This window comes from Anopheles marshallii (genome assembly GCF_943734725.1).
Source record: "Anopheles marshallii chromosome X unlocalized genomic scaffold, idAnoMarsDA_429_01 X_unloc_15, whole genome shotgun sequence".
NCBI lineage: Eukaryota > Metazoa > Arthropoda > Insecta > Diptera > Culicidae > Anopheles > Anopheles marshallii.
In genome coordinates this window covers 46,336-61,780 of record NW_026525724.1, presented here as the reverse complement: position 1 = coordinate 61,780, position 15,445 = coordinate 46,336, and positions in this window count along the sequence as shown.

Below are 15,445 nucleotides of genomic sequence, written 5' to 3'. Positions count from 1 at the left end.
TGTCTTAAACTCACCAAAACATAATTTTTAAGCCCCCAAAATAATGAAAAGTGCATTTCAAGATCGATTTCTGACACTTTTCTGCAAACCAAAATTTCAATGTAACTAGTCAAACTTGTATGGAGCTGCGTAATAAAACTTGACTTTGACAAATCAGTTTATCATAAACTCACCAAAACATAATTTTTAAGCCCCCAAAATAATGAAAAGTGCATTTCAAGATCGATTTCTGACACTTTTCTGCAAACCAAAATTTCAATGTAACTAGTCAAACTTGTATGGAGCTGCGTAATAAAACTTGACTTTGACAAATCAGTTTATCATAAACTCACCGAAACATCTTTTTTAAGCCCCCAAAATAATGAAAAGTGCATTTCAAGATCGATTTCTGACACTTTTCTGCAAACCAAAATTTCAATGTAACTAGTCAAACTTGTATGGAGCTGCGTAATAAAACTTGACTTTGACAAATCATTTTGTCTTAAACTCACCAAAACATAATTTTTAAGCCCCCAAAATAATGAAAAGTGCATTTCAAGATCGATTTCTGACACTTTTCTGCAAACCAAAATTTCAATGTAACTAGTCAAACTTGTATGGAGCTGCGTAATAAAACTTGACTTTGACAAATCAGTTTATCATAAACTCACCAAAACATCATTTTTAAGCCCCCAAAATAATGAAAAGTGCATTTCACGATCGATTTCTGACACTTTTCTGCAAACCAAAATTTCAATGTAACTAGTCAAACTTGTATGGAGCTGCGTAATAAAACTTGACTTTGACAAATCATTTTGTCATAAACTCACCAAAACATCATTTTTTAGCCCCCAAAACAATGAAAAGTGCATTTCAAGATCGATTTCTGAAACTTTTCTGCAAACCAAAATTTCAATGTAACTAGTCAAACTTGTATGGAGCTGCGTAATAAAACTTGACTTTGACAAATCAGTTTATCATAAACTCACCAAAACATCATTTTTAAGCCCCCAAAATAATGAAAAGTGCATTTCACGATCGATTTCTGACACTTTTCTGCAAACCAAAATTTCAATGTAACTAGTCAAACTTGTATGGAGCTGCGTAATAAAACTTGACTTTGACAAATCATTTTGTCTTAAACTCACCAAAACATCATTTTTAAGCCCCCAAAATAATGAAAAGTGCATTTCAAGATCGATTTCTGACACTTTTCTGCAAACCAAAATTTCAATGTAACTAGTCAAACTTGTATGGAGCTGCGTAATAAAACTTGACTTTGACAAATCAGTTTATCATAAACTCACCAAAACATAATTTTTAAGCCCCCAAAATAATGAAAAGTGCATTTCAAGATCGATTTCTGACACTTTTCTGCAAACCAAAATTTCAATGTAACTAGTCAAACTTGTATGGAGCTGCATAATAAAACTTGACTTTGACAAATCATTTTGTCTTAAACTCACCAAAACATCATTTTTAAGCCCCCAAAATAATGAAAAGTGCATTTCAAGATCGATTTCTGACACTTTTCTGCAAACCAAAATTTCAATGTAACTAGTCAAACTTGTATGGAGCTGCGTAATAAAACTTGACTTTGACAAATCAGTTTATCATAAACTCACCAAAACATAATTTTTAAGCCCCCAAAATAATGAAAAGTGCATTTCAAGATCGATTTCTGACACTTTTCTGCAAACCAAAATTTCAATGTAACTAGTCAAACTTGTATGGAGCTGCGTAATAAAACTTGACTTTGACAAATCAGTTTATCATAAACTCACCAAAACATCATTTTTAAGCCCCCAAAATAATGAAAAGTGCATTTCAAGATCGATTTCTGACACTTTTCTGCAAACCAAAATTTCAATGTAACTAGTCAAACTTGTATGGAGCTGCGTAATAAAACTTGACTTTGACAAATCAGTTTATCATAAACTCACCAAAACATCATTTTTAAGCCCCCAAAATAATGAAAAGTGCATTTCAAGATCGATTTCTGACACTTTTCTGCAAACCAAAATTTCAATGTAACTAGTCAAACTTGTATGGAGCTGCGTAATAAAACTTGACTTTGACGAATCAGTTTATCATAAACTCACCAAAACATCATTTTTAAGCCCCCAAAATAATGAAAAGTGCATTTCAAGATCGATTTCTGACACTTTTCTGCAAACCAAAATTTCAATGTAACTAGTCAAACTTGTATGGAGCTGCGTAATAAAACTTGACTTTGACAAATCAGTTTATCATAAACTCACCAAAACATAATTTTTAAGCCCCCAAAATAATGAAAAGTTCATTTCAAGATCGATTTCTGACACTTTTCTGCAAACCAAAATTTCAATGTAACTAGTCAAACTTGTATGGAGCTGCGTAATAAAACTTGACTTTGACAAATCAGTTTATCATAAACTCACCAAAACATCATTTTTAAGCCCCCAAAATAATGAAAAGTGCATTTCAAGATCGATTTCTGACACTTTTCTGCAAACCAAAATTTCAATGTAACTAGTCAAACTTGTATGAAGCTGCGTAATAAAACTTGACTTTGACGAATCAGTTTATCATAAACTCACCAAAACATCATTTTTAAGCCCCCAAAATAATGAAAAGTGCATTTCAAGATCGATTTCTGACACTTTTCTGCAAACCAAAATTTCAATGTAACTAGTCAAACTTGTATGGAGCTGCGTAATAAAACTTGACTTTGACAAATCAGTTTATCATAAACTCACCAAAACATAATTTTTAAGCCCCCAAAATAATGAAAAGTTCATTTCAAGATCGATTTCTGACACTTTTCTGCAAACCAAAATTTCAATGTAACTAGTCAAACTTGTATGGAGCTGCGTAATAAAACTTGACTTTGACAAATCAGTTTATCATAAACTCACCAAAACATCATTTTTAAGCCCCCAAAATAATGAAAAGTGCATTTCAAGATCGATTTCTGACACTTTTCTGCAAACCAAAATTTCAATGTAACTAGTCAAACTTGTATGGAGCTGCGTAATAAAACTTGACTTTGTCAAATCATTTTGTCTTAAACTCACCAAAACATCATTTTTAAGCCCCCAAAATAATGAAAAGTTCATTTCAAGATCGATTTCTGACACTTTTCTGCAAACCAAAATTTCAATGTAACTAGTCAAACTTGTATGGAGCTGCGTAATAAAACTTGACTTTGACAAATCAGTTTATCATAAACTCACCAAAACATCATTTTTAAGCCCCCAAAATAATGAAAAGTGCATTTCAAGATCGATTTCTGACACTTTTCTGCAAACCAAAATTTCAATGTAACTAGTCAAACTTGTATGGAGCTGCGTAATAAAACTTGACTTTGTCAAATCATTTTGTCTTAAACTCACCAAAACATCATTTTTAAGCCCCCAAAATAATGAAAAGTTCATTTCAAGATCGATTTCTGACACTTTTCTGCAAACCAAAATTTCAATGTAACTAGTCAAACTTGTATGGAGCTGCGTAATAAAACTTGACTTTGACAAATCAGTTTATCATAAACTCACCAAAACATCATTTTTAAGCCCCCAAAATAATGAAAAGTGCATTTCAAGATCGATTTCTGACACTTTTCTGCAAACCAAAATTTCAATGTAACTAGTCAAACTTGTATGGAGCTGCGTAATAAAACTTGACTTTGACGAATCAGTTTATCATAAACTCACCAAAACATCATTTTTAAGCCCCCAAAATAATGAAAAGTGCATTTCAAGATCGATTTCTGACACTTTTCTGCAAACCAAAATTTCAATGTAACTAGTCAAACTTGTATGGAGCTGCGTAATAAAACTTGACTTTGACAAATCAGTTTATCATAAACTCACCAAAACATCATTTTTAAGCCCCCAAAATAATGAAAAGTGCATTTCAAGATCGATTTCTGACACTTTTCTGCAAACCAAAATTTCAATGTAACTAGTCAAACTTGTATGGAGCTGCGTAATAAAACTTGACTTTGACGAATCAGTTTATCATAAACTCACCAAAACATCATTTTTAAGCCCCCAAAATAATGAAAAGTGCATTTCAAGATCGATTTCTGACACTTTTCTGCAAACCAAAATTTCAATGTAACTAGTCAAACTTGTATGGAGCTGCGTAATAAAACTTGACTTTGACAAATCAGTTTATCATAAACTCACCAAAACATCATTTTTAAGCCCCCAAAATAATGAAAAGTGCATTTCAAGATCGATTTCTGACACTTTTCTGCAAACCAAAATTTCAATGTAACTAGTCAAACTTGTATGGAGCTGCGTAATAAAACTTGACTTTGACAAATCAGTTTATCATAAACTCACCAAAACATAATTTTTAAGCCCCCAAAATAATGAAAAGTGCATTTCAAGATCGATTTCTGACACTTTTCTGCAAACCAAAATTTCAATGTAACTAGTCAAACTTGTATGGAGCTGCGAAATAAAACTTGACTTTGACAAATCATTTTGTCTTAAACTCACCAAACCATCATTTTTAAGCCCCCAAAATAATGAAAAGTTCATTTCAAGATCGATTTCTGACACTTTTCTGCAAACCAAAATTTCAATGTAACTAGTCAAACTTGTATGGAGCTGCGTAATAAAACTTGACTTTGACAAATCAGTTTATCATAAACTCACCAAAACATCATTTTTAAGCCCCCAAAATAATGAAAAGTGCATTTCAAGATCGATTTCTGACACTTTTCTGCAAACCAAAATTTCAATGTAACTAGTCAAACTTGTATGGAGCTGCGTAATAAAACTTGACTTTGTCAAATCATTTTGTCTTAAACTCACCAAAACATCATTTTTAAGCCCCCAAAATAATGAAAAGTTCATTTCAAGATCGATTTCTGACACTTTTCTGCAAACCAAAATTTCAATGTAACTAGTCAAACTTGTATGGAGCTGCGTAATAAAACTTGACTTTGACAAATCAGTTTATCATAAACTCACCAAAACATCATTTTTAAGCCCCCAAAATAATGAAAAGTGCATTTCAAGATCGATTTCTGACACTTTTCTGCAAACCAAAATTTCAATGTAACTAGTCAAACTTGTATGGAGCTGCGTAATAAAACTTGACTTTGACAAATCATTTTGTCTTAAACTCACCAAAACATCATTTTTAAGCCCCCAAAATAATGAAAAGTGCATTTCAAGATCGATTTCTGACACTTTTCTGCAAACCAAAATTTCAATGTAACTAGTCAAACTTGTATGGAGCTGCGTAATAAAACTTGACTTTGACAAATCAGTTTATCATAAACTCACCAAAACATAATTTTTAAGCCCCCAAAATAATGAAAAGTTCATTTCAAGATCGATTTCTGACACTTTTCTGCAAACCAAAATTTCAATGTAACTAGTCAAACTTGTATGGAGCTGCGTAATAAAACTTGACTTTGACAAATCAGTTTATCATAAACTCACCAAAACATCATTTTTAAGCCCCCAAAATAATGAAAAGTGCATTTCAAGATCGATTTCTGACACTTTTCTGCAAACCAAAATTTCAATGTAACTAGCCAAACTTGTATGGAGCTGCGTAATAAAACTTGACTTTGTCAAATCATTTTGTCTTAAACTCACCAAAACATCATTTTTAAGCCCCCAAAATAATGAAAAGTTCATTTCAAGATCGATTTCTGACACTTTTCTGCAAACCAAAATTTCAATGTAACTAGTCAAACTTGTATGGAGCTGCGTAATAAAACTTGACTTTGACAAATCAGTTTATCATAAACTCACCAAAACATCATTTTTAAGCCCCCAAAATAATGAAAAGTGCATTTCACGATCGATTTCTGACACTTTTCTGCAAACCAAAATTTCAATGTAACTAGTCAGACTTGTATGGAGCTGCGTAATAAAACTTGACTTTGACAAATCAGTTTATCATAAACTCACCAAAACATAATTTTTAAGCCCCCAAAATAATGAAAAGTGCATTTCAAGATCGATTTCTGAAACTTTTCTGCAAACCAAAATTTCAATGTAACTAGTCAAACTTGTATGGAGCTGCGTAATAAAACTTGACTTTGACAAATCAGTTTTTCATAAACTCACCAAAACATCATTTTTAAGCCCCCAAAATAATGAAAAGTGCATTTCAAGATTGATTTCTGAAACTTTTCTGCAAACCAAAATTTCAATGTAACTAGTCAAACTTGTATGGAGCTGCGTAATAAAACTTGACTTTGACAAATCATTTTGTCTTAAACTCACCAAAACATCATTTTTAAGCCCCCAAAATAATGAAAAGTGCATTTCAAGATCGATTTCTGACACTTTTCTGCAAACCAAAATTTCAATGTAACTAGTCAAACTTGTATGGAGCTGCGTAATAAAACTTGACTTTGACAAATCAGTTTATCATAAACTCACCAAAACATCATTTTTAAGCCCCCAAAATAATGAAAAGTGCATTTCAAGATCGATTTCTGACACTTTTCTGCAAACCAAAATTTCAATGTAACTAGTCAAACTTGTATGGAGCTGCGTAATAAAACTTGACTTTGACAAATCATTTTGTCTTAAACTCACCAAAACATCATTTTTAAGCCCCCAAAATAATGAAAAGTGCATTTCAAGATCGATTTCTGAAACTTTTCTGCAAACCAAAATTTCAATGTAACTAGTCAAACTTGTATGGAGCTGCGTAATAAAACTTGACTTTGACAAATCATTTTGTCTTAAACTCACCAAAACATAATTTTTAAGCCCCCAAAATAATGAAAAGTGCATTTCAAGATCGATTTCTGACACTTTTCTGCAAACCAAAATTTCAATGTAACTAGTCAAACTTGTATGGAGCTGCGTAATAAAACTTGACTTTGACAAATCAGTTTATCATAAACTCACCAAAACATAATTTTTAAGCCCCCAAAATAATGAAAAACGCATTTCAAGATCGATTTCTGACACTTTTCTGCAAACCAAAATTTCAATGTAACTAGTCAAACTTGTATGGAGCTGCGTAATAAAACTTGACTTTGACAAATCAGTTTATCATAAACTCACCAAAACATAATTTTTAAGCCCCCAAAATAATGAAAAACGCATTTCAAGATCGATTTCTGACACTTTTCTGCAAACCAAAATTTCAATGTAACTAGTCAAACTTGTATGGAGCTGCGTAATAAAACTTGACTTTGACAAATCATTTTGTCTTAAACTCACCAAAACATAATTTTTAAGCCCCCAAAATAATGAAAAGTGCATTTCAAGATCGATTTCTGACACTTTTCTGCAAACCAAAATTTCAATGTAACTAGTCAAACTTGTATGGAGCTGCGTAATAAAACTTGACTTTGACAAATCAGTTTATCATAAACTCACCAAAACATAATTTTTAAGCCCCCAAAATAATGAAAAACGCATTTCAAGATCGATTTCTGACACTTTTCTGCAAACCAAAATTTCAATGTAACTAGTCAAACTTGTATGGAGCTGCGTAATAAAACTTGACTTTGACAAATCAGTTTATCATAAACTCACCAAAACATAATTTTTAAGCCCCCAAAATAATGAAAAACGCATTTCAAGATCGATTTCTGACACTTTTCTGCAAACCAAAATTTCAATGTAACTAGTCAAACTTGTATGGAGCTGCGTAATAAAACTTGACTTTGACAAATCATTTTGTCTTAAACTCACCAAAACATAATTTTTAAGCCCCCAAAATAATGAAAAACGCATTTCAAGATCGATTTCTGACACTTTTCTGCAAACCAAAATTTCAATGTAACTAGTCAAACTTGTATGGAGCTGCGTAATAAAACTTGACTTTGACAAATCATTTTGTCTTAAACTCACCAAAACATAATTTTTAAGCCCCCAAAATAATGAAAAGTGCATTTCAAGATCGATTTCTGACACTTTTCTGCAAACCAAAATTTCAATGTAACTAGTCAAACTTGTATGGAGCTGCGTAATAAAACTTGACTTTGACAAATCAGTTTATCATAAACTCACCAAAACATAATTTTTAAGCCCCCAAAATAATGAAAAACGCATTTCAAGATCGATTTCTGACACTTTTCTGCAAACCAAAATTTCAATGTAACTAGTCAAACTTGTATGGAGCTGCGTAATAAAACTTGACTTTGACAAATCATTTTGTCTTAAACTCACCAAAACATAATTTTTAAGCCCCCAAAATAATGAAAAGTGCATTTCAAGATCGATTTCTGACACTTTTCTGCAAACCAAAATTTCAATGTAACTAGTCAAACTTGTATGGAGCTGCGTAATAAAACTTGACTTTGACAAATCATTTTGTCTTAAACTCACCAAAACATAATTTTTAAGCCCCCAAAATAATGAAAAGTGCATTTCAAGATCGATTTCTGACACTTTTCTGCAAACCAAAATTTCAATGTAACTAGTCAAACTTGTATGGAGCTGCGTAATAAAACTTGACTTTGACAAATCAGTTTATCATAAACTCACCAAAACATAATTTTTAAGCCCCCAAAATAATGAAAAACGCATTTCAAGATCGATTTCTGACACTTTTCTGCAAACCAAAATTTCAATGTAACTAGTCAAACTTGTATGGAGCTGCGTAATAAAACTTGACTTTGACAAATCATTTTGTCTTAAACTCACCAAAACATAATTTTTAAGCCCCCAAAATAATGAAAAGTGCATTTCAAGATCGATTTCTGACACTTTTCTGCAAACCAAAATTTCAATGTAACTAGTCAAACTTGTATGGAGCTGCGTAATAAAACTTGACTTTGACAAATCATTTTGTCTTAAACTCACCAAAACATCATTTTTAAGCCCCCAAAATAATGAAAAGTGCATTTCAAGATCGATTTCTGACACTTTTCTGCAAACCAAAATTTCAATGTAACTAGTCAAACTTGTATGGAGCTGCGTAATAAAACTTGACTTTGACAAATCATTTTGTCTTAAACTCACCAAAACATAATTTTTAAGCCCCCAAAATAATGAAAAGTGCATTTCAAGATCGATTTCTGACACTTTTCTGCAAACCAAAATTTCAATGTAACTAGTCAAACTTGTATGGAGCTGCGTAATAAAACTTGACTTTGACAAATCAGTTTATCATAAACTCACCAAAACATAATTTTTAAGCCCCCAAAATAATGAAAAACGCATTTCAAGATCGATTTCTGACACTTTTCTGCAAACCAAAATTTCAATGTAACTAGTCAAACTTGTATGGAGCTGCGTAATAAAACTTGACTTTGACAAATCATTTTGTCTTAAACTCACCAAAACATAATTTTTAAGCCCCCAAAATAATGAAAAGTGCATTTCAAGATCGATTTCTGACACTTTTCTGCAAACCAAAATTTCAATGTAACTAGTCAAACTTGTATGGAGCTGCGTAATAAAACTTGACTTTGACAAATCAGTTTATCATAAACTCACCAAAACATAATTTTTAAGCCCCCAAAATAATGAAAAACGCATTTCAAGATCGATTTCTGACACTTTTCTGCAAACCAAAATTTCAATGTAACTAGTCAAACTTGTATGGAGCTGCGTAATAAAACTTGACTTTGACAAATCATTTTGTCTTAAACTCACCAAAACATAATTTTTAAGCCCCCAAAATAATGAAAAGTGCATTTCAAGATCGATTTCTGACACTTTTCTGCAAACCAAAATTTCAATGTAACTAGTCAAACTTGTATGGAGCTGCGTAATAAAACTTGACTTTGACAAATCATTTTGTCTTAAACTCACCAAAACATAATTTTTAAGCCCCCAAAATAATGAAAAGTGCATTTCAAGATCGATTTCTGACACTTTTCTGCAAACCAAAATTTCAATGTAACTAGTCAAACTTGTATGGAGCTGCGTAATAAAACTTGACTTTGACAAATCAGTTTATCATAAACTCACCAAAACATAATTTTTAAGCCCCCAAAATAATGAAAAACGCATTTCAAGATCGATTTCTGACACTTTTCTGCAAACCAAAATTTCAATGTAACTAGTCAAACTTGTATGGAGCTGCGTAATAAAACTTGACTTTGACAAATCATTTTGTCTTAAACTCACCAAAACATAATTTTTAAGCCCCCAAAATAATGAAAAGTGCATTTCAAGATCGATTTCTGACACTTTTCTGCAAACCAAAATTTCAATGTAACTAGTCAAACTTGTATGGAGCTGCGTAATAAAACTTGACTTTGACAAATCAGTTTATCATAAACTCACCAAAACATCATTTTTAAGCCCCCAAAATAATGAAAAACGCATTTCAAGATCGATTTCTGACACTTTTCTGCAAACCAAAATTTCAATGTAACTAGTCAAACTTGTATGGAGCTGCGTAATAAAACTTGACTTTGACAAATCATTTTGTCTTAAACTCACCAAAACATAATTTTTAAGCCCCCAAAATAATGAAAAGTGCATTTCAAGATCGATTTCTGACACTTTTCTGCAAACCAAAATTTCAATGTAACTAGTCAAACTTGTATGGAGCTGCGTAATAAAACTTGACTTTGACAAATCATTTTGTCTTAAACTCACCAAAACATAATTTTTAAGCCCCCAAAATAATGAAAAAGTGCATTTCAAGATCGATTTCTGACACTTTTCTGCAAACCAAAATTTCAATGTAACTAGTCAAACTTGTATGGAGCTGCGTAATAAAACTTGACTTTGACAAATCAGTTTATCATAAACTCACCAAAACATAATTTTTAAGCCCCCAAAATAATGAAAAACGCATTTCAAGATCGATTTCTGACACTTTTCTGCAAACCAAAATTTCAATGTAACTAGTCAAACTTGTATGGAGCTGCGTAATAAAACTTGACTTTGACAAATCATTTTGTCTTAAACTCACCAAAACATAATTTTTAAGCCCCCAAAATAATGAAAAGTGCATTTCAAGATCGATTTCTGACACTTTTCTGCAAACCAAAATTTCAATGTAACTAGTCAAACTTGTATGGAGCTGCGTAATAAAACTTGACTTTGACAAATCAGTTTATCATAAACTCACCAAAACATAATTTTTAAGCCCCCAAAATAATGAAAAACGCATTTCAAGATCGATTTCTGACACTTTTCTGCAAACCAAAATTTCAATGTAACTAGTCAAACTTGTATGGAGCTGCGTAATAAAACTTGACTTTGACAAATCATTTTGTCTTAAACTCACCAAAACATAATTTTTAAGCCCCCAAAATAATGAAAAGTGCATTTCAAGATCGATTTCTGACACTTTTCTGCAAACCAAAATTTCAATGTAACTAGTCAAACTTGTATGGAGCTGCGTAATAAAACTTGACTTTGACAAATCATTTTGTCTTAAACTCACCAAAACATAATTTTTAAGCCCCCAAAATAATGAAAAGTGCATTTCAAGATCGATTTCTGACACTTTTCTGCAAACCAAAATTTCAATGTAACTAGTCAAACTTGTATGGAGCTGCGTAATAAAACTTGACTTTGACAAATCATTTTGTCTTAAACTCACCAAAACATAATTTTTAAGCCCCCAAAATAATGAAAAGTGCATTTCAAGATCGATTTCTGACACTTTTCTGCAAACCAAAATTTCAATGTAACTAGTCAAACTTGTATGGAGCTGCGTAATAAAACTTGACTTTGACAAATCAGTTTATCATAAACTCACCAAAACATAATTTTTAAGCCCCCAAAATAATGAAAAACGCATTTCAAGATCGATTTCTGACACTTTTCTGCAAACCAAAATTTCAATGTAACTAGTCAAACTTGTATGGAGCTGCGTAATAAAACTTGACTTTGACAAATCAGTTTATCATAAACTCACCAAAACATAATTTTTAAGCCCCCAAAATAATGAAAAACGCATTTCAAGATCGATTTCTGACACTTTTCTGCAAACCAAAATTTCAATGTAGCTAGTCAAACTTGTATGGAGCTGCGTAATAAAACTTGACTTTGACAAATCATTTTGTCTTAAACTCACCAAAACATCATTTTTAAGCCCCCAAAATAATGAAAAACGCATTTCAAGTTCGATTTCTGACACTTTTCTGCAAACCAAAATTTCAATGTAACTAGTCAAACTTGTATGGAGCTGCGTAATAAAACTTGACTTTGACAAATCATTTTGTCTTAAACTCACCAAAACATAATTTTTAAGCCCCCAAAATAATGAAAAGTGCATTTCAAGATCGATTTCTGACACTTTTCTGCAAACCAAAATTTCAATGTAACTAGTCAAACTTGTATGGAGCTGCGTAATAAAACTTGACTTTGACAAATCATTTTGTCTTAAACTCACCAAAACATAATTTTTAAGCCCCCAAAATAATGAAAAGTGCATTTCAAGATCGATTTCTGACACTTTTCTGCAAACCAAAATTTCAATGTAACTAGTCAAACTTGTATGGAGCTGCGTAATAAAACTTGACTTTGACAAATCAGTTTATCATAAACTCACCAAAACATAATTTTTAAGCCCCCAAAATAATGAAAAACGCATTTCAAGATCGATTTCTGACACTTTTCTGCAAACCAAAATTTCAATGTAACTAGTCAAACTTGTATGGAGCTGCGTAATAAAACTTGACTTTGACAAATCATTTTGTCTTAAACTCACCAAAACATAATTTTTAAGCCCCCAAAATAATGAAAAGTGCATTTCAAGATCGATTTCTGACACTTTTCTGCAAACCAAAATTTCAATGTAACTAGTCAAACTTGTATGGAGCTGCGTAATAAAACTTGACTTTGACAAATCATTTTGTCTTAAACTCACCAAAACATAATTTTTAAGCCCCCAAAATAATGAAAAGTGCATTTCAAGATCGATTTCTGACACTTTTCTGCAAACCAAAATTTCAATGTAACTAGTCAAACTTGTATGGAGCTGCGTAATAAAACTTGACTTTGACAAATCAGTTTATCATAAACTCACCAAAACATAATTTTTAAGCCCCCAAAATAATGAAAAACGCATTTCAAGATCGATTTCTGACACTTTTCTGCAAACCAAAATTTCAATGTAACTAGTCAAACTTGTATGGAGCTGCGTAATAAAACTTGACTTTGACAAATCATTTTGTCTTAAACTCACCAAAACATAATTTTTAAGCCCCCAAAATAATGAAAAGTGCATTTCAAGATCGATTTCTGACACTTTTCTGCAAACCAAAATTTCAATGTAACTAGTCAAACTTGTATGGAGCTGCGTAATAAAACTTGACTTTGACAAATCATTTTGTCTTAAACTCACCAAAACATAATTTTTAAGCCCCCAAAATAATGAAAAGTGCATTTCAAGATCGATTTCTGACACTTTTCTGCAAACCAAAATTTCAATGTAACTAGTCAAACTTGTATGGAGCTGCGTAATAAAACTTGACTTTGACAAATCAGTTTATCATAAACTCACCAAAACATAATTTTTAAGCCCCCAAAATAATGAAAAACGCATTTCAAGATCGATTTCTGACACTTTTCTGCAAACCAAAATTTCAATGTAACTAGTCAAACTTGTATGGAGCTGCGTAATAAAACTTGACTTTGACAAATCATTTTGTCTTAAACTCACCAAAACATAATTTTTAAGCCCCCAAAATAATGAAAAGTGCATTTCAAGATCGATTTCTGACACTTTTCTGCAAACCAAAATTTCAATGTAACTAGTCAAACTTGTATGGAGCTGCGTAATAAAACTTGACTTTGACAAATCAGTTTATCATAAACTCACCAAAACATAATTTTTAAGCCCCCAAAATAATGAAAAACGCATTTCAAGATCGATTTCTGACACTTTTCTGCAAACCAAAATTTCAATGTAACTAGTCAAACTTGTATGGAGCTGCGTAATAAAACTTGACTTTGACAAATCATTTTGTCTTAAACTCACCAAAACATAATTTTTAAGCCCCCAAAATAATGAAAAACGCATTTCAAGATCGATTTCTGACACTTTTCTGCAAACCAAAATTTCAATGTAACTAGTCAAACTTGTATGGAGCTGCGTAATAAAACTTGACTTTGACAAATCATTTTGTCTTAAACTCACCAAAACATAATTTTTAAGCCCCCAAAATAATGAAAAGTGCATTTCAAGATCGATTTCTGACACTTTTCTGCAAACCAAAATTTCAATGTAACTAGTCAAACTTGTATGGAGCTGCGTAATAAAACTTGACTTTGACAAATCAGTTTATCATAAACTCACCAAAACATAATTTTTAAGCCCCCAAAATAATGAAAAACGCATTTCAAGATCGATTTCTGACACTTTTCTGCAAACCAAAATTTCAATGTAACTAGTCAAACTTGTATGGAGCTGCGTAATAAAACTTGACTTTGACAAATCATTTTGTCTTAAACTCACCAAAACATAATTTTTAAGCCCCCAAAATAATGAAAAGTGCATTTCAAGATCGATTTCTGACACTTTTCTGCAAACCAAAATTTCAATGTAACTAGTCAAACTTGTATGGAGCTGCGTAATAAAACTTGACTTTGACAAATCATTTTGTCTTAAACTCACCAAAACATAATTTTTAAGCCCCCAAAATAATGAAAAGTGCATTTCAAGATCGATTTCTGACACTTTTCTGCAAACCAAAATTTCAATGTAACTAGTCAAACTTGTATGGAGCTGCGTAATAAAACTTGACTTTGACAAATCAGTTTATCATAAACTCACCAAAACATAATTTTTAAGCCCCCAAAATAATGAAAAACGCATTTCAAGATCGATTTCTGACACTTTTCTGCAAACCAAAATTTCAATGTAACTAGTCAAACTTGTATGGAGCTGCGTAATAAAACTTGACTTTGACAAATCATTTTGTCTTAAACTCACCAAAACATAATTTTTAAGCCCCCAAAATAATGAAAAGTGCATTTCAAGATCGATTTCTGACACTTTTCTGCAAACCAAAATTTCAATGTAACTAGTCAAACTTGTATGGAGCTGCGTAATAAAACTTGACTTTGACAAATCAGTTTATCATAAACTCACCAAAACATAATTTTTAAGCCCCCAAAATAATGAAAAACGCATTTCAAGATCGATTTCTGACACTTTTCTGCAAACCAAAATTTCAATGTAACTAGTCAAACTTGTATGGAGCTGCGTAATAAAACTTGACTTTGACAAATCATTTTGTCTTAAACTCACCAAAACATAATTTTTAAGCCCCCAAAATAATGAAAAGTGCATTTCAAGATCGATTTCTGACACTTTTCTGCAAACCAAAATTTCAATGTAACTAGTCAAACTTGTATGGAGCTGCGTAATAAAACTTGACTTTGACAAATCATTTTGTCTTAAACTCACCAAAACATAATTTTTAAGCCCCCAAAATAATGAAAAGTGCATTTCAAGATCGATTTCTGACACTTTTCTGCAAACCAAAATTTCAATGTAACTAGTCAAACTTGTATGGAGCTGCGTAATAAAACTTGACTTTGACAAATCATTTTGTCATAAACTCACCAAAACA